The sequence below is a fragment of the Pteropus alecto genome, unplaced genomic scaffold (genome assembly GCF_000325575.1).
Source record: "Pteropus alecto unplaced genomic scaffold, ASM32557v1 scaffold134, whole genome shotgun sequence".
NCBI classification, from domain to species: domain Eukaryota; kingdom Metazoa; phylum Chordata; class Mammalia; order Chiroptera; family Pteropodidae; genus Pteropus; species Pteropus alecto.
This window is the reverse complement of record NW_006436283.1, coordinates 9567489-9577111: the sequence shown is the minus strand read 5'-3', so window position 1 is coordinate 9577111 and position 9623 is coordinate 9567489. Positions and strand designations below refer to the sequence as shown.

Below are 9623 nucleotides of genomic sequence, written 5' to 3'. Positions count from 1 at the left end.
ACCCTGATCAGGCTCCTCCTCTCCTTGAAGGTCTTTAGTTGCTCTCAGGTAAAAAGGTCAAGTTCATGAGCTTGGCTCAAAGTCCTGGTTCACGTCTCAGATCTACCTCTTCTTAGCTATGTGACTTTGGGCAAGTTATTAAACCTCTTTATGCCCCAGATGCCTCATCTGTAAAATGGAAATAACAATAGTACCTACCACAGAAGGTTCTGGTGAGGATTAGCTGAGTTAACATACGTAAAATATGAGAACGGCTCCTGGCACAAAGTACGCACCGGGCGTGTGTGTCAGCCCGATTGTCATGAGCTCGTCAAACTCATCTTTTGCCAGTTCCCCTCACACCGTTTCTGGTTCCACGTGTCCTGAATTACTTGTAGTTTCCCAAATGCCTTCCAGCCTGTTCCCTCTTACCTTTAGGTGTTCCTCCCCGCCCCAACCCCTTCACCAACCCTTCCTCATTCTTAGGTCAGCTGAGATGCCACCTCCTCTGGGAAGCCACCCCTGACTACTCTCCGCCCTCCCTCCCCCATGTGAATTTTTCTGTCTCCCCCAGAGACCAGGGATCATGTGCGCCTCGCCCTTGTAGGGATTGTCACAGTTTTTGGTGGAGTAGGTACACATTAAATCATTGTTGAATAAATGGATGACTGCCCTGGTCAACCTGAGGTATACTGGAGACAAAAAATGTATGTGTTAGAATGATGCAAATCTGAAATGAGGTGACATAAAGTTCCAGCCACATAATTTCAAAACTGGGGTGAATTCTAAACTGTTTACACTATTGCCACTTGGTGGCGCCACTTTAGCTGGTAACCAACAACACCCACCAGCCTTCTTTGGGGTGTCTTAAATTCCCGGGCACTTCGGGACATTGTGCTTTGCGTAAGATGTAAGCACCTTATGTACCAGACTAGGACTGAAGGATTCATGGGTGGTAGGAAAATGGGGAAGAGCAGGGGAATGCTGAGACAGGAACTTGGACTGTATCGAGGGGATTTGAAGATAAGAAGTTTCTACGAGAACCTTGGGGGGGTGTAGGGGAGGGAGCATGACCAGGAGCTAGCTGAAAATCCAGAATGCCAAACTCACTTTGGTGGAGGCAGGAGCGGGGGAAGGGAGAAAGACGTCAGTAGATAAGACCAATTTAGCAACCTGGGGTGAGGGAACAATCAGAAGGGGACACCAGATTCCATTGCAGGATCTAGGAGCAGACAGGGCTGGGGCGGCATGCCAGGGCTCAGTGCAGAGGGCCAGCCAAAAGAGCTGCTCAGCAATAACCATCATTAAGACTACTACCTATAGCTGTTTATTTCAAAGTGGAAAAGGCATATAGCAGGGGTCCCCAACCCCCAGGCAGCAGACCGCCTATAGCTGTTTATTTCAAAGTGGAAAAGGCATATCGCAGGGGTCCCCAACCCCCAGGCAGCGGACCAGACTGGTACCAGTCTGTGGCCTGTTAGGACCCAGGCCTCACAGCAGGAGATGAGTGGCCAGCAAGCAAGTGAAGCTTCATCTGTATTTGCAGCTGCTCCCCAGCGCTAGCATCACCGCCTCAGCTCCACCTCAGATCATCAGGCATCAGATTCTCATTGGAGCACCGGTCCCTGGCGCCAAAAAGGTTGTGGACCGCTGGTATGTAGCATTTCTCAGTGTAGGTGTTAATTTTTCTACGTGTTTCTTCAAGTTACAGAGGAGAATTTTTTGTGTTCGTCCTCTACACGGAATTAGACGGCCACTGATGAGAGCCCCCTGCTCTGGGCTGCCACCTGAATTCAGGTGTGCATGGACCAGAGTTGGTCAAAGTGAGGCTCTCCAAGCACTTGTGACTTGTGACTGGGTCATCATGGTCACAGTCTCCTGGTCCTCCCTTCTTGGATGACTATGAAGACTATGCATTAACTAACAGGTCATTTCCTAATTATCCCAACAGGAACCGAAAGACTTTTATATCATTATTTTCCAGGACAGATAATGGACTTATGTCAGCCAGAGTTCTATGTAACAAAGGAGAGGGGAAGTCTTCATACTCAACAAAGAAACAAACCCTAGACGACCTAAGTAGAAATGGAATTTATTGAACGTATAGTGGGGTAACTCACAGAACTTCTGGGAAGGCGTGAGAACCAGGCTCGGGGAATGTGCCGACTGGGGCTGACCTCAAAAGCATGTTGCGGAAGTGGCTGGGTAAGGGCACTGTTCAGGATTTGCCCCATGCGATGTGGGGGGAAAAGCAGTCAGTGAAAACAGTGCAGCCTTGACATTCTGTATATTTTCCCTGTGTCTTTTGATAGAAGTTTCAAATGAACATTAAGCAGCATGACAGCTTTGCGATTACTTACTCTCTAGTCTCCTGCTGGCCGGTCCATGCAAATGTGGAGAGACAGCTCCGAGCATATGTCCCCTTTTTTGGCAGATCAGAAGTGTCATCTTGGTTTTTTCCAGTGTCCCACCTGTGCGGTGACTTGCTTTGACTCTTATTTTCTCACGCCATCTCTTTGCAGCATTTGTCTCCTTCTCGAAACAATTGCTTCCCTTGTCTTTTGTGACCCCAATTCTCTGCTGGTTTGCTGCCTGCTTTGTAAATGTACCTGCTGGGTCCCCTTCTTCCCTTTATCCTCTCATCCTTGGCCTTCTCGTACCACCTTCCTTCTTCCCTTCTCTCTCAAAGCCCTCTACTGGGAGGGATTTCAATTTATTCCCATAGCACTGTAATTAATCAGTTGATTTCAAAGCCCTTAGCTCTCTCCTAAACTTCCAACCAGCAAGCCACTGGAAAGCCCTCACAGATGTCCCATGGCCCCTCAAATTAAAAATATTCCACACTGAACCTGGCTCCATCCCATCTATCCCCGCTGCTCCACCTCTGTTCTCTGACTAAGTGAACTAGAGTAGCATTAATTCATTGTCCAAGTCCCAGGCATCATCCTTGAGTCCCCTCTCCCTTGCATTCTCCACATCAATCCCTAGACTCTGTCACTCCTATTCTTTAATACCTCTGAAATCTGTCCAGATCTATTTACCTGCATCAGAACATTTTGTTCCCCCCAGTCTAAGCCATCACCACCCCTCACCTGTATCACTGCAACAGACTCCTAACAAGTGTCCTTGCTCCGGGGTCCTTCACACTCCCTACTTCTGTCCTTGCTCCATTATAAGCAGAATGATGAAGTATGTACTTGGCTGCATCTCTTCCCTGCATGCAACCACTCAACGGAAGCCCAGTGGCTCTAAGAAGAAAATTCAAACTTCTAAGGCAGGTTTGACAAATTGTGGCTTGTGGGTTGACTCTGGCCTACCACTTCTTCTTATATAGCCTACTAGCTAAGAATAATTCTTACATTTTTAAATCATTGAAAAAAATCAAAAGATTGTGATCTGAAAGTTAGATGGACTTTATCCAAAATATACAAAGAAGTCTTCACACTCAACAAGAAAATAAACAACCCAATGAAAAAAATGGGCAAAGGACACCTCACCAAAGAAGATAGACAGGTGGCAAATAAACATATAAAAAGATGCTCAACATCATATGCTATTAAGGAATTGCAAATTAAAACAGCAATGAGTTGCCACTGCACACGTCATAGAATGTCTAAAATCCGGAATACTGAGCACACTTAATGCTGGTGAGGATGTGGAGCAATGGGAACAGTCATTCATTGCTGGTGGGAATGCAAAATGGTACAACCACTCTGGAAGACAGTTTGGCAGCGTCTTACCAAACTAAACATATTCTTGCCATAGGATCCAGCAATTGTGCTGCTTGGTATTTACCCAAGTGAGCTAAAAACTTCAGATCACATAAAAACCTGCATACGAATGTTTATAGAAGCTTTGGTCATAATTGCCAAAACTTGGAAGTAACAAAGATGTCCCTCGATAGGTGAATGGATTAATAAATGGTGGCACATCCAGACAATGGGCTATTATTCAGCACTATAGATAAATGAGCTATCAAGTCATGAAAAGATATGGAAGAACCTTAAATGCATGATGCCGAGTGAAAGAAACCAGTCTGAAAGGCTGTATACGGTATGATTCCAACTACGTGACATTCCAGAAAAGGCAGCTCTGGAGAGAGTAAAATGATCTGTGGTTGCCAGCAGCTGGCAGAAGAAAGGTAGGGATAAATAATGGAACAGGGTGGATTTTTAAGGCAGTGAAACTATTCTATGTAAAAGTATTCTGTGTGATAGCGTAATAGTAAATACTTGTCATTATACATTTGTCAAAAACCGTAGAATGTACAGCACCAAGGGTGAACCCTGGTGTAAACTATGGACTTTAGTTAATAATAATGCATCAGTATTGGCTCACCGATTGTAATGAATGTACCACTCTAATGCAAAATACTAATAGGGGAAACTGGATGGCGGGTAGGTGTAGGGTGGTGTCTTGGAACTCTCTACCTTCTGCTCAACTTCTTTACAGACTTAAAACTGCTCCAGAAAAATGGTCTCTGAATTGAAAAATTATATCAATTTCAAATTTCAGTGTTCTTAAAGTTTTATTGGGACACGTCCACACCTTTCATTTACATATTGTCTATGGCAGCTTTTATGCTTTAATGGCCGAGTTGAGAAGTTGCCACAGTGACTAGATGACATGCAGACCCCCGGCCTAAGGCCCATCCAGGCCTTCTGCATCAGCCCCTTGCCCGCGTTCTGCACCATCCAGCCTCCCCCTGCCGTCTCCCGTCTCATCCTGGTTCAGCAATCCCGAACCATTTTCTCTGAAGGTCCATGCTCTTGCCCATCAGTTTCCTCTACTGGAAAGGCTGGGTAGGACTCACTGGTTCCCGCTGTGTCCCAGCACCGCTGTTGGGTGGCCTTCCCTGACCTCCTAGGTCTGAATTAAGTGCCCCGTCAGTGCTCCTCGACCCCCTCCCTCCTAGTTCGGCCTTTATCTGGAAAGCACCAGGTTCTTGCTGGTCCCCTGAGACTGTGAGCTTTTGAGGGTGGGGCCATGGCTCTTCACCTCTGCATCTCTGGCACCCTGTGCTTGCTGTGTAGATGCTCAGAAACATTTAAAAAGGCTTCTGGACCTGGTGTCCATGTGTGGATGGGCTTCACGATCTGCAAGCATGCTGAAACAGGAAGATGAATGTCATATATGTGCCTGTTTGTGCAGATTTTATGGGGAGAAAGCCCATTGTTTTCATGAGCTTCTCAAACGGGACCATAACCAATCGTGTGTGTGTGTGTGTGTGTGTGTGCGCGTGTGTGTGTATCCTGGAAGAGGTATAGATATATGGTCATTAAAATGCTGACAGGGATACATTAATGAGATTTGTTGACTTTGTCAGTTTGACAGTTAAAGTTTCCTGATCCTAGTGAACATACCTGAAAGGTCTGCGTCGGTAACAGACACATCACTATTTTTTAAAGCCTCAAATTGATGACCTACTGATTAGTGTTAGCATTAGTTAGAAATAGTGTAGGCATAGGAAATTGATCCAGAGGAAGAATATTTAGAAGAGATTCATACAAAGATCTAGGCTTGACTTGATTCACACTTGTGATGATTAATTTTATGTGTCACCCTGACCCAGTTTTTGGTCAAACACTAGTCCGGATGTTGTTGAGAAGGTATTTTTTAGTTGTAATTAACCTTTAATCAGTTGACTTTGTATATAGCAGATTACCCGCCATACTGTGTGTGGGCCTCGCCCAATCAGTTGAAGGCCTTAAGAAAAAAGATTGAGGTTCTCCAAGGAATTAGTTCTGCCCCCAGACTGCATTCAGACTCAAGGCAGCAACAGCAGCTCTTCCCTGGGTTTCTAGCCTGTCAACGTGCCCTGCGGATTTCAGCCTTGCCAATGTCCCCAATCACATGAGCCAGTTCTTTAAAATAATCTCTCTCTACACACACACACACACACACACACACACACACACACACACACACACACACTCTATTGGTTATGTTTCTCTACAGAACCTAACAGTACTCTCTGTCTCCCTTGTTGAACATTGTGGATTTCAATATGTTATTTTGAATGAAGACAAGTTTTGGATGAAGATATTTTTACTTGGAAATCTCTTTAGCATTAGATCCAAGATGCCACTCTTCTGGTTTTGTGGTTCATATTTTCAATTAATGCTCAAGATAAACAGCCGTTCTCAGTTTAGATGAGCATTTGCCAGTGAGGAAATTAGGACGACTTGGCATTTGAATGCTTGCTGGAATCGGGTTAGGTGCGAAACCACAGCCTTGGGTGCCACAGGAAACAAATGCTCAGCTCCACTGCACACCACAAATAGGTGAAAAGTTCTCCTTGAAAATCTAAAATATGTGGATATGTCCTTAGCCAGTGGAAACTTTAACCGTAAGAAACACTAAGAAATGGGCCAGCAAAGTATTCTTTCCTTTTATGTATTAGTTCTTCATTCCGCCTCTGTTTACTAAATGCAACGCTGTTGTTTATTTTGTTTTTAAAATTGTTTGCTATTGTTTCACATTGTAACAACAATTAAGGAATTTTTTTTTTTTTAAGAGAAAATTTTACTTATGACCCCACCACCCTAGAAATTTAACTTTGTTGAAATTTCCAAGGACACAGGCCAAAGAAAGGCTGATAGACCTTGGAATCCAGGCCGGAAGGCCTCTGGAGAAGGGGAAACCACAGAAAATACAGAGGAACAATGGTCATTTCTGAAATGTGATTTACAAGTCGTTATTCTTGCAGCCATGCAGCGCCATCGAAAGCGCATTCGCACCATTTAGAAACCACTGAGGCTGTTTGGTTTTTCAGAGCAGCTGTCTCCCTGAACTCTCCCCAGGCTCAACAACCTACTGCCCAATTTCCTTTTGCTCTTTGAAAGTCCCAGCCTATGAGGATTTGGCAGCTAGAACAAGGTTGAGCACAACTGACACAGGAAATGGCCCGTGGCTGGACTGGTGCCTGAATGCAGCTGAATGGGGACACACACTCCCAGGCCTTAGCAGGGAAGCAGCTGTCACTCAAAGCACTTAGTTCAATGTCACCAGCTTGCTTGTTCCCTCATTCTAAGTGTCTCGACTGTCCTAGGAAGGTAACGCTAGTGGTGGGACACAGTACAACTCAGTTTTAACCATGTAGTTTTGAGTAGTTCTTTAGGAAGGGGGAGGAGAAGCAAGAAGTAAACTAACATTTATTTATTGGATCCTACACTGTGATGGGCACTTTATTTATGCCTGTGCTGCAAAGAAGAGTGATTGAAACCACTGCCTGTGTGGCCTTGGCCGTGTCACTTAACTCCTCCATGCCTCATTTCCCTTCTGTAACAATAACAGTAATAATAATACCTATGCCACAAAGTTATTATGCAGATTAAATTAATTATTATGTGCAAAGCACTTAGAACAGTGCCAGGCTCATAGTGCGTGCTATGTACATGTTTGCCATTATTATCTTTACAAGTTAATTTTAACACGGCCCTGCTTATCCTTTTATGATTGAGGAAACTGAGGCTCATGGAGATTAAGTCAATTACCGGAGATGGCAGAGCCTGAAACCAGACTCAGATTTACCTGACTGCCCCCTGTTTTCTTCTCAGTACAGGATCAGGCCTGCTTAATGCTATCGAATTCCCTTTGCTGCTTGCCAGTTCAGGGTTCAGTTTATTAGCTCTTCTTTGTACTGACAAGGGTGAAATCCTATATGACTGAGGCTCTGTCTTTAATCCCCCCTTCCTGGCCTTTTGTCAGGGTATCACCCATCCTTGGCAAAAGGCCAATGGTCAGCATGTGCGGGGGAGGGGTCCCCAGAGGAGAAACTTCCCTCCTCCAGTCCCCTGCTGTAGGCGTAATGGTTTTTCTGATGTTGCCTATGCTTTCTCTATCAAAAACCAGGGGATAACCATAATGAAATAAAATGTTCTGACCAGCAGGACCCTTACTATAGCCTGTTGGATTTAGGGGAACAGTTGGCTTCCTCCTAAGGGCAGGGCTGCCCAATAGAAATATAACACCAGCCATATGTGTAATTAAAAAATTTCTAATAGCTAAAAAAAAGTAAAAAAGGTGATATTAATCTTAATAATATTTAACCAAACATGTGCAAAATATTATTATTTCAAAATGGAATCCAAACAAAAATTATCAATGAGATAGTTTATGTATTTTCTTTTGTATTGTTTTAAATCCATTGTGTTTACAAAGACAGTCCTTGAGCCATATACCATGCGAGTACAACAGGTACCAGTCAGACACAAGGATACGTGTCCTTCAAGGGCCTTCGGTAGTCACTAGCGACTTTATATGTCAAACCGTCCCCTGCTCCTCTGTTCTTCGTCCACAAGCAAATACTCTGATGGAAAAAAATGGCTGAAGGAGTAAAGTCGCTCCCCCTTCCCCATCAACCTTGATCAGTGCAGTTTTTTTTTTTTTTTTTTGGCAGTTAAGCTTTCTCGTGCGGTCACAGGGCGTTTGTATCAATCTGCACGCTTTGTACGTCTCGTCAAGGGGGTCAGGCGTGATGATGGAGGGCATTTCCGATTCTAGAAGGACTCGGGCCTCTCTTGGACCCCGACAAAATCCTTTCCAGTGTCTTATGCCCATGGGGACAGTGTGGCCTCCACTGACGACAGCACCCCCGGAGGGGAGAGCAGCCCGATCTGCCAAGCGGACACTTGGCAGGGCTCAGATTTCCTGGACCGGATGACTAGGCCGAGCCCGGAGGCCCGCACCGCGCTGGCGGGGCACAGGATGAGCGGTCGGGAGTGCGCATCCTGGGTATCCGCCCGCGCTCGCCCCGCGGCGCAGCTGCCGCCGACTCCACGCGGCCTGGAAACGGCAGGAATTCCCGCCGGGGCCCCACGTCCTCCCCCAAGAGGGACCACGGGGCGGAGTCGCCCACCTGTCATCTGAGACGCCCCACGTGGGCCGGCTAGGGTGGGGGGCGGAGGCTGAAGGGAGAAAAGGCAGAGGCGGCGAGGGAGGCTGGAGTGAGAGTGGAGAGGAGAGAGGAGGGGAGGAGGAGAGGGGGAGAAAAGGGAGCTCTCGAAAGCCGCGCGGAGAGGGAGCGAAGAGCAGAAGGAAGAATAAAGAGAGACATCCAGAGAGGAACAGGTAAGGAGCGACAGGTGAAGAGAGCAAGGAAGCGCCGTGCTAGAGAGACTGCGGAAAGAAGAAGCGGGAGTGAGGAAAGGGCTGCGGATAAGGGAGGAGGTAAGACAGGAGAACAGAAGAAAGATTCGAGGATGTGGAGGGGCAGGGGTCCTGCTGGGAGGGGCGGGAGAGAAACTGGGCCGTCGGGCCTTTAAGGTTGCCAAGGCGACGGCTCTGGCCAGAGCGAGGCGCATTGACGTCAGCAGCCGAGCGCTGATTGGCTGCGGGCGGGTCGTTTCCGGTGGAGCCGCCGCTGAGCCGCTATCGCAGAGTGGAGCTGGGCTGCGAAGGAAGTGCCTGCAGAGCCCAGCAAGCCGCAGACTCGCACTCGCATTCCAGCGCCCGCCGCTGCCTGTTCCCAGGTAAGTGGGGTCGACAAGGGACCCGGTGGGGCGAGCGTCGCCTCCCTGCCCCCCGTTTGGGGGCGCTGGACCGATCCAAGATGGCGTCACGGGGAGCGACCTGCAGGGGGACGGCCGCATCCCCTGCCCCTCCCCAGCTTCGGCGGGCGCCTCCCCGCAGGCACGCCCCGG

General features: G+C 47.2%; 1 protein-coding gene across 2 annotated transcripts in view; it reads left to right on the top strand.

Moving 5' to 3' along the window:
* Window positions 1-8962: 8962 nt before the first annotated feature.
* Window positions 8963-9623, top strand: part of PRKAR1A (protein kinase cAMP-dependent type I regulatory subunit alpha) — a 15516-nt gene continuing 14855 nt past the window's right edge. The window contains exon 1 of one of the 2 annotated variants that reach the window (XM_015589767.2): window positions 8963-9051. The gene's annotated coding sequence lies outside the window, so the exon portion shown is untranslated. Of the gene's footprint in view, window positions 9052-9301; window positions 9453-9623 lie in introns of those variants that run through there. The other variant, XM_006912274.3, reaches the window with a different exon arrangement.